This window comes from Bos indicus x Bos taurus, chromosome 17 (genome assembly GCF_003369695.1).
Source record: "Bos indicus x Bos taurus breed Angus x Brahman F1 hybrid chromosome 17, Bos_hybrid_MaternalHap_v2.0, whole genome shotgun sequence".
Lineage (NCBI taxonomy): Eukaryota > Metazoa > Chordata > Mammalia > Artiodactyla > Bovidae > Bos > Bos indicus x Bos taurus.
In genome coordinates this window covers 3,070,544-3,086,783 of record NC_040092.1, presented here as the reverse complement: position 1 = coordinate 3,086,783, position 16,240 = coordinate 3,070,544, and the positions used below count along the sequence as shown (strand labels likewise).

At 49.9% G+C, this 16,240-nt stretch overlaps 1 long non-coding RNA gene across 1 annotated transcript; it reads right to left on the bottom strand.

Annotated features, from left to right (window-relative positions):
• Nucleotides 1–273: 273 nt before the first annotated feature.
• Nucleotides 274–16,220, bottom strand: LOC113907306. The gene is made up of 2 exons (XR_003515157.1): nucleotides 16,001–16,220; nucleotides 274–4,148 (listed from the first exon to the last, which is right to left on the bottom strand). It is a non-coding gene; the product is annotated as an uncharacterized LOC113907306 (long non-coding RNA).
• Between the last annotated feature and the right edge of the window lie 20 nt (nucleotides 16,221–16,240).

The window sequence follows — 16,240 nt, the reverse complement described above, 5'->3', positions numbered from 1 at the left end:
TGCTTCTCTCCCAGGCAGGGTCCCTGGCGGTGGCAAGCCCTAAATTTAGAGTCACTGAGGCCGGCATTCCCACCTACCATTTGCTTGCTCCAGGAACTTGGGCATGTGATTCCTCTGCCCTGTGTCTCGGTTTTCTCATCTGTATATTGGGGAGAGGAATCAGGTCCTTAACACCTACCTTCCACACCATAGTCCAGAACACCTAGACAACCAAGAGCTTTTCTGTAGCCTCCAGGAAAACTCATTTGGAGGCAAAATCTGACCCAAATGGACTGAAGCTGTGTAGAACTTTTATTTACCAATGCTCACACTTCTCACTACAGCAATATCTGTTGTTTGATTGGAATGAGTGGGCCCAGACCCCACCCCATCACCATTTAAGATTCCCCAAATTTCTGAATTCTGAAACCCATCCAGACCCAAGAGTATTGATCTAGCATTGTGGGCCTGGACCACCAGGCTCTGGTTCTTTGAGAGACTTACCGAGAGATTGCCTTCTGCTGGAAAGTGAGTCCTGGAGGACAGGGCTCAGCTCTCACCCCACTGTGCCCCCAAGCAGCCAGCTCAGTGCCTGGCACACCGCAGGCACCCAACCGATATTTGTTGAATTAATAGCTGAAGTTATTCAAACCCCATAAATTCCATGGTGGTGATGAAGGGGAAACTGAGGCCAGAGCCTCTAAACTGGCCTGCCCTGGATCCTTTCCCCATAGAGGGAGTTATGGCTTTCACCAAAAATGGTAGCTGCTCTTATTTCTCGGCTGGCCAGCTCACAAACAGCTTGATGACCCCCCTCCAACATTCCAGGGCAGCCTCCTCCCTGGCTGGCTGGTTTGTGGGCATCAATGAGTTTTCTTTGGCCAAAGTTTCAGCTGATTTTTTTTTCAAAGTGGGGGTCCATGTGGAAAGCTTGCGGTGGGGAAGGGATGACCATGGGATGTCTGGGGAAGATGGGATCTGGGGGGCAACCTGAGCTTGTGGATGAGACCCCCAGACCTGAGTTCTGAGGACTGTGAATGTATTAGTTTTAGCCCTAGGGCTGGAGAATTATCCAGACCCATGTGGAGCTGCCAGAATGGAAAAGGCCTCTGCAATGTGGTTTGACCCACCCTCAACTGCTGTGGGGCCCCAAGTAACTCTCTTTCCCTTTCTGGGCCTTAGCGTGAGGGAGAATCCAGCACAGTGGCTCCAAGCTGATGTTGTAGACACAGACTTGAGTCCATGCCCAGGCTCTTCCCCTCACTGGGCAGGGAGTTAGGGCGAGTCATTTTCCCTCTCTGAGCCTCAGTTACCCCATCTGTAAAATCAGTTCATTAGTTCATTTCATCTTCCCAACCTCTTTCAGATGGCTGCTAGCATTGCCCCCATATTTCCGAGGAGGAGACCGAGGTTCAGATAGTGAAGTAACTCCCACAAGGCTGCAGAGCTGGTTGGGTAGCAGAGCTGGGATCTGTCAGACTCTTAAGTATTTCATATCATGGCCTCAGGAAAGATCCAGCAGATAATTCACACTCCGTTCCTTGAAGCACTGAATTACAGGGATGTTGTTCTGATGAACGAGTCTGGTACACAGCAATGATAAAGGAATGTTAGGGACTATTACCCTTGGCCTGGATGAGCCTCCTGATCTGATATTCCATGTTATGCACTTATAACAATAATAACCTCATTGTCTGAGCACCCACTATGTTCCAGGCTACATGCTTCGCGAGCATTAGTTCATTTCAGCCTCCCAGCCTCTCTCAGATGGGTACGAGCATGCGTGCATGCTAAGTCGCACTGCCCCCGTGTTTCAGAGGAGGAGACTGAAGCTCAGAGAGGTGAAGTGACTCCCACAAGGCTGCACAGCTAGTGGGTAGCAGAGCTGGAATCTCTGTCAGACTCTTAAGTACCTCAGACCATGGCTTCAGGAAAGATCTAGCAGACAATTCCACACTCCATTCCTTGAAGCAAAAGATTTCAGGCGCGGCCGGGCCACCTCCTGATGTGCTGGGGCCATAGTTCCCCCAGCGGAACTATGAGGAAGGGCCTCCCTGCCCTGCCTCCCCTGCAGGGTGGAGGTGAAACATTGGTGATCTTGAAAAGGACTTTGTAGGCTCTGAGATGGGACGTGCATGCTGTGCATGCTAAGTCACTTCAGTCTTGTCCAACTCTTTATGACCCTATGGACTGTAGCCCGCCAGACTCCTCTGTCCATGGGATTCTCCAGGCAAGACTACTGGAGTGGGTTGCCATGCCCTCCTCCAGGGGACCTTCCCAACCCAAGGATCAAACGAGCATCTTATGTCTCCTGCATTGGCAGGCAGGTTCTTTACCACTAGCACCAACTGGAAAGCTGAGATGGGATAGGCATTCTCAACGTCTCAGTCAGGGGGAGGCAAGGGAAAAAAAATTAATCCTCCCCCAGCCACCCTGGCAAGCGTCAGACTACCTCTGGTCACAGAGGGGCTGAGTAGGGAAGACAAGTGAGGAACAGCTGCCTCCAGACTGGAAAGGCGCTGGATTAAGGAGACTACTCGAGAGCCAGGAGCGGACGGAGAAGTGGGCCCAGCCCTTCCCCAGAACCCAGGTCTCACCGCCATCCAGCCTTCCACGGGGAGCGGGCAGTACTGCCTAGTGGCCATGAATCTGGCCTCCAGAGTCCAACAGGTCAGGGTTCAAGCCTCACCTCTACTCATCTCTGTTGAGTCCGGGGTGGGGGGTGTATTTGTTTTAAATATTTATTTATGTGGCTGTGTTGAGTCTTAGTTTTGGCATATGGGATCTTTCATGGCAGCGCACAGACTCTCTAGTTGTAGCCTATGGGCTGTTGCCTCCTCAGAATGTGGGATCTTAGTTCCCCAACCAGGGATTGAACCCTTGTCCCCTGCATTGCAAGGCAGATTCTTAACCACTGGACCACCAGGGAAGTCCCCTCTGCTGAGTCCTTTGGACATCCACTGTCTGAGTACAGTGTCAGAGAAGACTCTTGAGAGTCCCTTGGACTGCAAGGAGTCCAGTCATTCTTAAAGGAATCAGTTCTGAATAGTCATTCAAAGGACTGATGCTGAAGCTGGAGCTCTGATACTTTGGCCACCTTATGGGAAGAACTGACTCATAGGAAAAGACTCTGATTCTGGGAAAGATTGAAGGCAAGAGGAGAAGGGGACAACAGAGGATGAGATGGTTGGATGGCATCACTGACTCAATGGACATGAGTTTGAGTAGGCTCCAGGAGTTGGTGATGGACAGGGAAGCCTGGCGTGCTGAGGTCCATGGGGTAGCAAAGAGTGAGACACGACTGAGCGACTGAACTGAACTATCTGAGTACAGTCTTTCCAACTGTGAAAAGGGGGTGATCATGATAAGAGCCTCACCAGGACTATAGTACGGACAAGACTTGGCCCATGGATATGAGTTGAACAATTATCTTCTACCTCTGGTCTGCAATTCTCAAGGAGCTTCTAGTCTGGAAGGAGTGACTATATGTCAAAATGCTTGGCACCTTGCAAGTGCTCACTGGATGGAAGGATGGGTGAATGGATGGATGGATGGATGGAGAGGATGAGAGATTTACTCAGGGTCACACATGTCCTGACAACTCACACTGGGCACCAAAGAATGCATAAGAGCTGGTTAGAGAGGGAGAGGAAGTCCGGGCGGAGAGGACTGTGTGAGCAAGGCTTGGAGCTGGGAATCACCACAGCACAGAAGAGACACTGGTCTTGCGTGTTCTCCTTCAGTAACTTGCTCAACAAGATCCTATGAAGAGGGGGATCTGGATGGGGGCTCTCCCAGAGTCCTCTGGGGCAGAGCCAGGAGGCTGCACAGTGAGCAGGGCCCCACAGCACAGAGGAGCAGGCAGGAGCAGGCCCAGCCTGGGGGTCGGACCTCCGAGGGCCTGGTCTGGCCATATTTGGTTTTCAAGGAACTGGGAGGCTTCTCACTGGCTCTGCTGCCCATGCACTGGAGCGAGGCCACCCACAGATGCTGAGTCAGGCCGGCAGCTGGGGTCTGGCAAAGAGGCCCCACAATGGGGTGACTGTAACACAGTGGTTCAGAGCCTGGCCTCAGAGTCAGGAAGACGTGGATTCAAATCCTGCTCGACCACTGATGGCTGTGTGCCTGGGCTGGCCGCAACACCTTCTCGGAGGCTCCATTTTCCTTATCTGTAAAATAAAACAAGAGCAGCAAGGACAAGCATCATTACTGAGTCTGCGATGTGCCAGCCTGTGCTAAGTGCTCTACATTATCTTGTTTAATTCTCATCACGATAGAGAAGTTTCAGCCTGGTCAAAGAAGTTCGTTAGAGTTTTCCATAACCAAGCTTTTTGGCCAAACCAATCTTATGATTGTCCCCTTGAAACGAAACACGTGAGACAAGTATTTCTTATCCAGTAATTCCTAACTGCAAGCCTTCCTCATGCAGACTCCGCCCCCCAGAGTGCTCCTCTCTCTCCAACTAGCTGTCTGCATACTTTGATGCCCTGTGTGAAGGATCAGGAAGAGTTACTTCCTGACAGTGGGACCTGGGTTTCCAGATAAAGAAACTGAGGCACAGAGAGTGAGGTCACATGCAAGTAACAGACAGAGCCAGGACTAGCTAGAAGCCCTTTGCCACTCCCCTGCACTTCCCTGAATTCCATTTCTATTTCTTAATCATTTCCCTATCCAATGCCCCCAACAGCTCCTGTAAAACAACGCTCAGTACCTGTTTCCTCCACATCCAATTCCCAAATTGCTGCCAAAGCCTTACTCAGCCCCTATCAGTCCTATACAGAAGGAAGACTAATATCATTCCCATTTCACAGATGGGGATACCAAGGCTCACAGAAATGAAGCAGGTTGCCTGAGACCTTCGGAGAAGGCAATGGCACCCCACTCCAGTACTCTTGCCTAGAAAATCCCATGGACGGAGGAGCTTGGTAGGCTGCAGTCCATGGGGTCGCTAAGAGTTGGACACGACTGAGCGACTTCACTTTCACTTTTCACTTTCATGCATTGGAGAAGGAAATGGCAACCCACTCCAGTGTTCTTGCCTGGAGAATCCCAGGGACGGGGGAGCCTGGTGGGCTGCCGTCTATGGGGTCGCACAGAGTCGGACACGACTGAAGCGACTTAGCAGCAGCAGCAGCAGCCTAAGACCTTGCAGCCAGGTGGAGGGGAAGCCAGAGCTGGACTACAGTGCTGTCTGAATTCCATTCCAGTGTTCTCTCCCACCACAGTGAGCTCGTTCTGAGCTTTCCTCCTAGCCACGCCATTCCTTGACAATTAGGATAAAGGGGAAAATTATCTGATGTCCACTTAAAAGGAAAAGTCAGGCAAGTCTAGTGAGATATTATGCAAATATATAAAGAAATTGGGGCAGGGAGGGGGGCTTCCCTGGTGGCTCAGTGGTAAAGAATCTACCTGACAATGCAGAAGACACAGGTTCGATCCCTGGTCTGAGAAGATGCCTCATGCCTTGGAGTAACTAAGCCACAACTACTGAGCCTGTGCTCTAGAGCCTGGGAGCCACAACTACTGAGCCCATGTGCTGCAACTACCGAAGCCCATGCACCTGGAGCCCAAGCTCCAAAGAAACCACTGCAATGAGAAGCCCGTGCGCTGCAACTAGAGAGTAGCCCCTGCTTGCTGCAACTAGAGAAAAGCCTGCACAGCAATGAAGACTCAGCGCAGCCAAAAATAAAATAAATACGTAAATTTTAAAAAATGAAGCTTCCTTTGAAAAATCATATAAGAATGAATGAACAAGCTGTAATAGTTTTAAATCAGATCATCTCGTCACAGGCAGGAGACCAGAACTGCTCTCTAAACCCATTAGCTCATCTCACTCATTTTTGGAGGCATCTCCTACCCTGCGCTATGCCAGGAGCTTCGGGAGGAGCCAGGCGAGGGCCCTGCCAAAGGAATCAATACCTGGACAGCGTTCCCCAGACTCTGGGATTTCACATCCCTGAAAGAGGCATACAGTTGCCAACACATTGTTATTTGTCGAAGAACATTAAAGAAAAGGTGAAATAGAGCATTACTTTCTGTCACCATAAAATTTAAAAAGGACTAATCTCAGAATTTAGTAATTTTTGAAAATTATCTTTGTAAGTAACTGTCCCAGTTTTCTCACCAGCTGCAGGCCAGGCAGAACTGTATCGAAGGTGGACATTTGGCGATCCCCAGATGAGAGGGAGAGGTAAAACATTGATGTAAATAACGCAGAGTAGTTATACTCTGAGTATCTTTCGACTGAAAGCCACAGAAAACTATGCTGGCTACCTTAATAAAGATTTATTGGAAGGAGATTTTATCAGAAGCTTGGATTCTGAGAGTTACCTAGTAGACAGCAGGGCCAACCAACCAATCAACTATTCCTGGAAACGATGGAAAACTTCAAGAGCAGATAGAATCAGAGTCCTCTCTTTGCTCTTACCAAGTAAGAATACAATTAGAAAGCTGCTGTCTCAATCCAAGAAATAGGCCTTCAGCAAAACAGCCATGATGGCAGCCTGATCTCAGACTTCCAAAATTGTGAAAAATTAATCTGCTACTTAAACAAGCAAACAAACAAAAAACCACAAATCCAAGCAAAAAAGCCAGATGGAACCAGCTCTCTCTCCCTCCTTCTTTTGCTGTGTTAGCCATCTTCTCTCTCTAGTTGCAGACAGAGTTCCTCCATGTGTCAGAGGACACGATGGCTAATGGCTTCCATATTTCCTATCTCAAGGCTCCAGGAACCAGGAACAGACCAATGAACTTCTCAGTTCCAGTGGGGGAGGGACTCAGTTCCCGTCCCCCTCTGGAACTAAGTGTCCGATTGGCCCAGCAGAGTCAGACGTCTACCCCCTAGACCAATCAACTGTCGCTTGGAGTGTGATCTGTAACAACATGGCGGCTCCTAGTAAGAACATCATGGTTGGAGTCAGGGAGAGAGGAAAAAGAGCTGGACAGTGGGGCTGGGTGGATGATGTCATAGATGTCCACCACGAGGTGATAAATGCCCTAAGAGAGGTGCCAGTAAGGGTCGTGGGATTTCAAGGGAGGAAGACGCAACTTGCCGCGGTAGAGATTATGTAGAGCTTCTTGGGAGAGGTGGCTTTCGAGGTGAGAATAATCTGGAATATACAGAGACTTGAAATATTCTCTCAAATTAGAAGAGAAAAATGAGCAGTGGTAGAGAAGGTGTCATCCAAAGGAGCTATATATTAATGTGTCACTTTGTCAAGACTTTTAGCTTATCTAATTTTTAAAAAATTTTATGCAATTGTAAATGTTACATTTATAATTATTACAAAACTTTAGCTATATTCTCCATGTCTGGTACAATACATCCTCAAAAGGTCTTACACCCAATATTGGTCTTACACCCAATACCACCCACTCCCCTATCCCTACCTTGTCCCCCAATTAGTACCCGCTAGTTTGTTCTCTGTATCTATGCGTCTACTTCTTTATTTTTTGTTTATATATACACACACACATATATACACACACACACACACACACACACACACACATATATATATGTCCGACTCTTTGTGACCCCATGGACTGTGTAGCCCACCAGGCTCCTCAGTCCGTTGAATTTTCCAGGCAAGGATACTGGAGTGCTTTGTCATTTCTTTCTCCAGGGAATCTTCCCAACCCAGGGATCAAACCCGGGTCTCCCGCACTGCAGGCAAACTCTTTACTGTCTGAGCCACCAGGGAAGCCCCATTATATTTTCTACATTCCACATACAGGTAACATCATACAGTGTTAACCTTTGCTGGACTTATTTCACTTAGTGTATTGACTTCCAAGTCCATCCATGTTCCTGCAAATGAGAAAATTCTGTTCTTTTTTATAACTGATATATATAGATATATATCACTTGTTTTAAGGAGATTTCTCTATGGTAAAAGGTATCTTTGTAATTAGTATCTGGTGGGAAGATACTTAAGACTATCTAAAAATGTAAAGTTCTCATCATTTACAATTCTTTTTATTTATTTTTTGGCCGCAGTGCACAGCATGTGGAATCTTTGTGCCCCCTGCAATGGGCACTAGACTGCCAAGGAAATCCCTACAGTTCTTTTTAAAGGTGCTATGTAATGCACACTTTCTACTTTTATTCAACAAACGTCAACTATTCACTCGTACAAGCACAGGTCTAAGACACATGGCTGGCTTAAGTGTAGCTCAATGACCTTGCAGGACCTTAGGATCCTCATTTGTGAACTGGGTGTGATTAAATTTTGCCACACAAGGCTGCTGAGGCTGGAGGAGGACCCTGCTTATGAATGTGTCCTGTAAAGCTAACTGGGGTTTTTCATTCTCTCTTCAAAGCACTCAGCGCCGTCCTCACCTCTGCCTCCTGGCAGTCTCCATTTCTGTTCTGCTTGGAGGTTTCCCTGGTGACTCAGATGATAAAGAATCTGCCCAAAATGCAAGAGACCTGGGTTCAATCCCTGGGTAGGAAAGATCCCCTGGAGAAGGAAATGGATACTGACTCCAGTATTTCTTGCCTGCAGAATTACAGGGACAGAGAAGCCTGGTGGGCTACAGTCCATGGGGTCGCAAAAAGCTGGACACGACAAAGCGACAGACTCTTTCAATACCCTTTTGCACCCATGCCTGCAGGCTTCTGTCTGTCCTCACTGGTCAGACTCCCTCATCCTATTTGCCAAGCCTTATGATGTCACTTAATAAGTTTTGGAGACACAAGGCAAGCCTTGTAGAGACTGACAGATTCCTCCTAGAGTCTGCCTGCAATTTGGGGAGCTGCCTCGTGGTACTGAGTAATGCCTGGGACCTGCGGGTGGCAGGCAGGAGATCCCTTCTCCAATGGCAGAAATGGGAGAAGGAGGAATTGGCTTCCTCAAATAGTGCTCTGGCCCTTAAAGGGAAACTCTTGAGCTCCAGAGAGTACTGAATAAACCTGCGTGGATACTTATGTCTTACTGAGAGAGCTACACAGGCATGCTTTAAATGAACAACTTCATAAATTGAAAGAATGAGAATGGACTCACCCCTGACCTAACCTCTTAATCCAACAGCACCTTTAATCTGAGAACAGGAGTTTAACAAACTAAGAAGGAGGTACAAGTTAAGTAGCAACACTCCTGGGATTGCACTTCACCCTTCTTTAAAGGCAGGAAACTTCCATGCTTGACTGGTGGTTTTGTTCTTTTTGTTTGTTTACATGTTTTGTATAAGATCGTTATGAAGATCAAAAACGATAAAGGGTGAACGTGCTTTGGAACTCCTACAGGGCCGAGTCAATATGGCTGGTCCCAATTCATGCTCTGAGGGCAGCTTTTGAGGAACTGCTTGCCTGGATGGGAGCAGGCGAAGTGAAGGTCCCAGCTCCAACATCCGCCCGGGCCACCCCCTGCCTTCCTTCAGCCAAGCAGATGAGCCTTTCAAAATAGAATCCCCCGGATGTCCATGGTCATCCAGTGGTTAAGACTTTGCCTTCCAATGCAGGGGGTTCGAGTTCAATCCCTGATCAGGGATCTAGGATCCCAGTTGCCTTGAGGCCAAAAAACCAAAACATAAAACAAGCAATATCATAACAAATTCAATAAAGATTGTAAAAGTGGTCCACATTAAAAAAAAAAGTCCCTTAAGTAGGAATCCAGCAGTGTATAGTAGATTCCCTCCAAAGTCCTGAGTCGTTTCCTCCTTGGCAGGTCACAAGCCAGGTTTCCCAGGCCCATCTGCTATGTGAGGAGCAGTCTGCTGTGGGCTGACTCCTCCCCAGCCAGCACCTAAGCAAGAATCAGTACAGCAGCCCAAGACTGCTGATTTCACTGACCTCTCCTCAGTGGACCCTGGGGAACATCTTTCTCCTGGAGATCACGGAGGCAGCAGCTCTTCTAGGAACATTCAGGTATAAGGGACACCTCCCCACCCTCATCACCCAGTTGATTCCTGTGGTCATGAACCCAAACTATAGTGTGCACATGAACCCCCCTGAGAGTCATGTTAAAATACAGATCCTGATTCAGTAGGTCTGGGGCGAGGCCTGAGATTCTGCATTTCCAACAAGCTCCTAGGAGATGCCAAAGTTGCTGACCACGCTTTCAATGAAAAGCTGCAAACCACAGGGCGCTGTTGTGAGGATTGAACGAGGGGATGCACAAACTAGTGGCTTCTCTGGTAGCTCAGCTGGTAAAGAATCCACCTGCAATGCAGGAGACCCTGGTTTGATCCCTGGGTCGGAAAGATCCCCTGGAGTGGGGCATGGCAACCCACTCCAGTATTCTTGCCTGGAGAATCCCCATGGACAGAGGAGCCTGGCCAGCTAGAGTCCTTGGGGGTCACAAAGAGTAGGACACAACTGAGCGACTAAGCACAGCCCATGCACAAACTAGAGGCATGATGTAAATGATCTACTATTCCCAAGCTGGGCTTAATAGCCAGCAGGTGGTATTGGTATCATGTCAACCAACCCCCATTTTACAGAGGAGAAAACAGAAGCTCAGGCAGGTGATGTGACTTGCCGGGGCCACACAGCTAAGGATCCGTGATGTCACCAGCATACTTAGGTCTGTCTTGATTCCAGAAGCCAAGGTCTTACTCTCTCTAGTATTAGCATCCAGGGTCTGAGTGGCCCCTTGCAGCCATGTGACCTCAGGCAAGTCCCTTTTCTCTCTGGATCTCATTTCTTTTCATCATCTAAATAAATGCTTATCTGCCTAGGATGCCTCATGCCTTTTCCTCAAATGGGAAAACACACGGAAAGTGCTTAGCATGGAGCCCAGGACGGACATGTGTGTGCTTAGCAGTAAGACGCTGTTATAACCATCAGGGGCAAGTTGCTTAACTCTCTGTGCCTCAGTTTCTCTATCATCAAATAGAGCCAATAAGAGTCTTATCTCATTGGGGTGATCATGAGGAATAAATGAGTTACCGTGGGCTGACCTTAGCACAATGCCTGGTACGTGTCCACTTCATAAGCAGTTGCTATTATTTTAAATATTCAGAAACCTGTTCCAGGCCAGCATGAGATGATGGGGGATCCCAGCATCCCGCTGGCTGTGGTTCCAGGCCCTGCCTTTGCTACCATTCTGCTTTTATTAGGCCCAGCGTTGTCATCTCAAATCCAGATGAGGAGCTAGAAGGGCGGGCAGGGCCGAGCCTGGCTGGCGGATGGCTGGAACGCTACTAACAGGCCGGTTCGATTCGGGGCCCCACCCCGCCTGCCCTCCCTCGCCTGCAGCGGGCCCAGCCGCCACGTCTACACTTGGCTCTGAGGTCCACACCAAACACTCCCTCCCACCGTGGCCGCCTCCTCTGGGAAGGTTCAGAGCATTTCTACAGCCTCAGCACTTTTCTGCCCGCCCCAGGGAGGCCAGGCCTGTGTGGAAACTATAAATTGGACACTGCTTACCTCGGGAGCCTGCAAAGGGGCCGCCCACCTCCTGTCCAGAGGTCTTCATGCCTCCAGTGAGGCTTCTTGGGTCCACCAAGGGATTGGTTCAAATTCCAGCCCTACCACCAACATGCTGTGTCAACCTGGGCAAATGATTTCCCTTCTCTGAGCCTCAGTTTCTTTCTTTTATTTAATATTCATTTCTTTTATTTGGCTAGGTCAGGTCTTAATTGCAGCATGCGGGGTCCTCGTTGGTCATGTGGAATCCTTCGTTGTAGCACACGGACTCTCTAGAGTTACGGCGCACGGGCTTAGTTGCTCCATGGCAGGTGGAATCTTAGTTTCCTGACCAGGGATCAAACACATGTCCCCTGCATTGCAAGGAAGATTCTTAACCTCTGGACCACCAAGGAAGTCCCTGAACCTCAGCTTCTTTATCTGTAAAATGGATATAATCTTAGCACATACCTCTCATGGCTGTGGTGATGATAAATGACTGAATGGCACATATAGGGACTCAATATGTGCTAACAACTACTATTTCGTGCATGGGTGTGCCAGGCCTTGAGAGGGAAACAAGGGGAGGGTGGGGATCTGGGGTATGGAGTAGTTCCACCTCCAAACTGTTGTGTGACCTGAAGCCTGTTCCTTGACCTCTCTAGGACTGATCACCTACCTAGACCACAAGGTGGGCATCTACGATTCTATGACGCCGTGATTCAGCTGCTGTGCTCACAAGCAGTTAAAAAATATATAAGGCACCATGTAGGCAGAGATCCCAATTGGTAGGTGGCAGGATACTGTGGTTAAGATCAAGGGTTCTGGGTTCTAATCCTGTGTGAGGTGCTGGTGTGGCTTGGCCTCGCCGAGCCTGTCTCCTCTTCTGTATATGATGGAGTTCTACCTCACGGGGTTCAAGCCATGAGGTTCGTAGTAAAAATAAAACTGCCACTCATGTATTTTCATGGTTCCAACCCACTGGCCAGCAGTTATACAGGGCCCCAGCGATAAGCCTAGATGACACCAGGCATCAGGGAACTCCCGGAAGTCACAGGAAGTCCAGGCTGGCCCATCCAGAAGCCTCTCCTTTGTCCGTGAGGCTGTTCTCCTGGAGTTCATCACAGCCCAGTGGGTGTCTCAGGTGCGCTTTGCCTTCACAGGGCTCACTTGCCTCCCAGTTTCCTATACTGAAGGGTCACTCCTTCCCCACCCCTCAGCACCTAGGCCCGGGCCCGCTTCTCCTCCAAGCCCGGACGTTTATCTGACCGTGTCACACAGAGAACACCACGGCTGGATGACATCACAGAGGAGACAGCCTTGCCAAACTGGTTTGCCAAACAGATCCCCAGCCCCACTCCTGGGGCTGCAGGCCATGACCTTGGCGGCCTCCAGTTCTGCCCAGGAGGAAGAGGGTCACAGCCCTTGGGTCCAGCCAACCCCAGCAAGAACCAGTTCTTCTTCTCCAGGGCCCCCCATGCTCCAGCCTCTCCTATATGACCTTTTCCCAGCAAAATCCTCAGAGTCCCACCTGCCTTCCTGTTCTCTCATGCCATACCCTCTCACCACCTCTTCCACATGCCAAACAGCAGGTGAGGGTTCTTTGTCTACAACTTTTATTTATTTTTTTAAAAAATATTGCTTCTGTTTTATGTTTTGTTTTTCTGGCCTCGAGGCATGTGGGATCCTAGCTTCCAGACCAGGGATCAAAACCCACACCCCCTTGCATTGGAAGGCTGCTGGACCACAAAGAAGTCCCTCGACAACGTTTAGAGTCCAAATACCGTCTCTCCCCCTACTCTCATGAGGCAGTGAGACCCCAAGAGCAGGCCCAACTCTGACCCAGCTCTAACCCCTTCACTCCTCCTGGTGCCCAGCAGCCTCGGGACCTCCAATAGGCTCATGGTCTCGGCCTTGACTGGACTTACAGCCCCTTGTGCACACATTCCCAAGGTGGGGTCTCCCTGGAAGTCTTGGAATTGTATGTTGTCTAGTCGATAGGGAGAGGGCTCAGAAAGCTCAGGCCACAAATACCCCACTGTGCAAATGAGGAAACTGAGGCTCCAAGGGAAAGAAAACTTTGCCTGGGCTGCAGCCGGGTCTAAAACCCATCACTCCTCTTGCCTCTTGACCCCAGGACTGGGCTTTCTCTGCAGGACCCCGGATTGGGGGAGGGGAAGCCAGAGAGATGCAGGGATCTGGCACTGCCAGCTTGGTAAAAATATTTATTTTCAGACTCAGAGACTAGAGCAAAATATTACCCTTGGCCCATGAGCTGTTCCAGCCACTGCCCACTCTGCCAGTCTAGAGTTGGACCTAGAGGAATCTGAACCCTTTCTGGGAGGGCCTGAAGTGAGCTGGGCCAAGACCCTCATTTTATAGATGGACCAACTGCAGCCCAGGCCGCCACAGTTTTCACCCTACTCACCTGGCATTTAGGGCACTTCACAAATGGAAGGTCTTCCATCCCCATTTCCTGCTCTATCCACAGCCTTTCTTGCCTCCTTTTCCCACTTACAAACCTCTGGCCTTATTCACACTGTTCCCTAGCCACTAATACCCTTTCACATCTTTCTCCCTCTTCTCCGTGGGATGGATTTCTTTGCACCCTTCCTCATGGATCAGTTTGCAACATCACCTCCTCTAAGAAGTCTTCCAGGATTTCCTCAATCCTAGTCGCAGCAAGGTAAACGAAAGAGGTTTTGGCATGGGACAGAATTCCACTCAGGTCTGAATGGCATTACCAGCTGAATGCCATTCAGCTGAACTGAATGGAAGTTCATTCAGTTCACTTCCGTGAACTTTAGTTTCCTCCTCTGTAGAATTTGGGTTAATACATATCTAGCTCCGTGGTCAATTTGCAACCCGGTAAATCCCATGTCAGGCATGCAACAGGTGCTCAGTAAACCCCAGGGTCCTCCTCTTGGGACGTTTTGCTCCTTCCTATACTGTGTCTGCAAGCTTCTCCAGGACCTCACGGGCCGCCCTTTGATCTTTATTTCACCACCATCTCGCCCCGCCCCTTTCAGATGGGAAGGGAAGGCAAGTAAGATTGGAGGAGGACCCCAGCCCTGAGGGCTTGACGGAGGGGCGGGACCAGTGCTTATCTTCAGTGTTACCAGGAACTAGTGAGCGCGTGAGTGTCACATAAAGTCCACACAGAGACTCACCCGTGCCGTTTCTCCCTGCTGGGGGTGGGGGTGGGGGCGGGGTGAGGAGCGGAGCTAGGACGAAGAAAGCCATTCATTGGAGAAGACAGCCGCCACTCAGGTGGCCTACCTGTGCTCCGCCCCAGAGGGCTATTCCAATGGGCGCGCGAGGTTTGACTAGGACCTAGTTGGCCTTGGAGGGTCCTGACCCTCGTCCTGGAGAATAAAAAGGCATCTAGGTTGGGAATTCCCTGGCAGTCCAGTGATTGGGATTCTGAGCTCTCACTGCTAGAGTGCCCGGGTTTAATTCGTGGCAGGGGAACTAAGATCCCATAAGCCACGTACCCCACCCCACCCCCAAAATAATAATAATAATAATGGTAACAATAAAACAAAGTTTATTTTAAAACATTACATCTAGTTTAACTAGAAAGAGAGTAGATGCGGCTTGCTCGAATTAAAGCGCCCAAACTGGGCTCTGTTTGCTCCTCCTCCCATGTGACCTTAAGGAGTCTCTTCCCTCTCAGCGCTGAGGTTTTCCCATGTGTAAAATGGGATCACCTCTCAGGAATGTGGGGGTGAAATAAGTTGACGTCTTTAAAAGAGTTTCAGAGTGGATACTGCCCCTCTGTCTAGATGGGGGTGAGGTGTGGTGGCGGATGGTCACAGAGGCTCTAGACAGTGGGGCTGAGTCTCCTGATGCAACAGGCTGAAGCCACTTCCGCATAATCCCATATCACAGTGGTTAGAAGCACAGGTTCTATACTCAAAACGTGCTGGTATGAATCACAGTTCCACTACCTATCACGTGTCCTCAACTGTAAAATGAGACGGTAATCTTGGGCTCAAACAGTCATCATAGGGATTATATGCCTGGTACATGGCAAGTACAAAATAAATGAGTTTACATTATTATTGTTATTATTTGACAGACAGGACTCCAGACACCACCTCCCAGGCTCCAAGTCCCTTTGGTCTCCATGGAGACCTGCGGAAGGGACCCTGATCTCTAGTAGAAGGGACTGAGTGGTTTTTCCCAGGGGGGTCTGAGCTCTGAGGTCCCCTTATTTATTCCTTATGTTGTCTTGGGCATGTCGGCTCTCTCAAGGCCTCGATTTCCTCCATTTACTGAATGAGATTCTGGACTTGGTGTTCCAGTTTAAAACCCCAGCGCTGAAAGAGGGCGACCCTGAGGAGCTTGGCAGGGAGAAGTGACAGATAAGGTGAATGTGTGTGCAAAGGTGTGTGGGTTGGGGAAGAGGTGTGTGATTGACTACTGCATCTGAGGCGGCCCCTGAGGTGCCCCCACGTAGGGTCAATGTGCTGCCGGCCACTTAGTCCCTGCTCTGAGGTGGCCTGGACCAGGTGTCCTGAAAGCAGCCTGGGGGCAGCGGCCAAGCCCAGGCACAGAAGCGAGGAGGGGGCGGAGCTGAGGGAGGGGACAGGGTCTCACGAACAAAGAGGAGGGCGGAGAGAGGCTGTCCCGAAGGCTCCGCGAATAGTACTATCCCGGGCCACTTACCCTGGCTTCGCGCGCCCTCCCCGACTTTGGCGCAAAGTTGCGTCCTCCTGGCGACGCCCACTCGACCAGCCAAGGTTGCAGGAGCAGTGGCCCCAAGACTGCAATCCTGTACTTCCAGGGCCCGCGAAGGGCGGGGCCTCCACTAGGGGCGTGGTAGTCAAAATTGAATTTCCCCAATAAGGCAGGAGTGTGGGCGGGACCCTCCCCGGAATTGGCTGGCGCGGGGGCTCGGGGCGGGGT